This window comes from Ornithodoros turicata, chromosome 3 (genome assembly GCF_037126465.1).
Source record: "Ornithodoros turicata isolate Travis chromosome 3, ASM3712646v1, whole genome shotgun sequence".
In the NCBI taxonomy this organism is placed as follows: domain Eukaryota; kingdom Metazoa; phylum Arthropoda; class Arachnida; order Ixodida; family Argasidae; genus Ornithodoros; species Ornithodoros turicata.
Window position 1 is genome coordinate 39,441,926 of NC_088203.1, and position 1,489 is coordinate 39,443,414.

Below are 1,489 nucleotides of genomic sequence, written 5' to 3' on the forward strand. Positions count from 1 at the left end.
TTTATCCGGAAACGCACATCTGGCCTGGACGCCATTAATTAGCAATTAGAGCTAATTGGAACCCCCCACATTAATCAGCACCCTCCAGGGAGCCATCACACTAATTGGGGAACGTCTATCTTGCGTCCAGACCAAGATGTGTGTTTCCGGATAATCGTGGTCATAAAAAATAAAAAAATAGGCAGAAAATAAAATAAAAAGATAGAAATAGAGTGGAGAGAAACAATTTATTCGAAAATCAACGATGCCGCGGCGAAGAAGCCGCTCCGCAACACCCGAGTGACCAGCGTCCGCCATGTTGGTAGTTTGCACCCAGCAGTTGCAGAGATCGACGACAGATGGCCACTTAGTTGCAAGGCATCACACCAGATGGCGCCACCATCATAGCTCTAGACGACAAAGACAGAACAAGATACTAGCGGCGGGTAAAAATGACAGCACTGCTAAGCAAGTCTAGGCATGCGAGAGAAAAGGTCTAACCGCTACTGCTAAACAGAAAACAGTACACATCGCGGGAAAAAGGCTTACGGGGGGACGATCGCTTAGGCCTAACCCCAACACTACGCAGCTAACACAAGGCGGGAACCACATATCGCTAAACATGCGAGAAAAGGCTTAACACGAGCGCGGTCACCGCTAAACACGGCAAACATACGAGGAAAGAGGCTTACAGGGGGGCGATCGCTTAGGCCTAACCCCAACACTACGCAGCTAACACAAGGCGGGAACCACACATCGCTAAACATGCGAGAAAAGGCTTAACACGAGCGCGGTCACCGCTAAACACGGCAAACATACGAGGAAAGAGGCTTACGGGGACGATCGCTGAGGCCTAACCTCAACACTACGCAGCTAACACAAGGCGGGAACCACACATCGCTAAACATGCGTCAACAGGCTTGGACACCGCAAAACAAGTCTAAACATGCGAGAAAAGGCTTAACACGAGCGCGGTCACCGCTAAACACGGCAAACATACGAGAAAAGGAGCGCGTCAAATCACTCACCTTTTCCCCCGCGGCAACTTCCAGGCAGAAACTGAGCGAGCGCGGAGAACATACGTCTGCTCTCTACGAGATCCAGCCAGCAACTGAGCGAGCGCGCGGAGCGCACGTCCGTCTTCCGCGACGGTCCGAGAGAAACTGAGAGAGGCGACGCGCAGCGGCCGCTATGGATGCGCGCGCGCCCTCTGCTCCACCCGTCCGCGCATGCGCGCGCGCGCGCTGCTAGCTCCCTCTGCGCCGGCCGCGGGTGTTTTCGGTTTCGGCTCTCTGCTGCGCGCGCGCGCGCTCCTAGCGGCGACGGGTGGCTTTTCAGTTTCGCTTTCATTCTCCGTTCTTTGCGCGCGCGCGCGTTTATCTCTATAAAGGCAGCGCGCACCGCGCTCGCGTCATCACTACGTGAAGATGTTCAGCTACCACTCTTTACAAAATTGTTCCCGTACCCACGCTTCTTGGGAAGAAGTGGAGAAGGAATGTTTCAACGGCGA

General features: G+C 53.9%; 1 long non-coding RNA gene across 1 annotated transcript; it reads right to left on the bottom strand.

Moving 5' to 3' along the window:
* Positions 1 to 202: 202 nt before the first annotated feature.
* Positions 203 to 1,119, bottom strand: LOC135386887 (uncharacterized). The gene is made up of 2 exons (XR_010420690.1): positions 1,008 to 1,119; positions 203 to 389 (listed from the first exon to the last, which is right to left on the bottom strand). It is a non-coding gene; the product is annotated as an uncharacterized LOC135386887 (long non-coding RNA).
* Between the last annotated feature and the right edge of the window lie 370 nt (positions 1,120 to 1,489).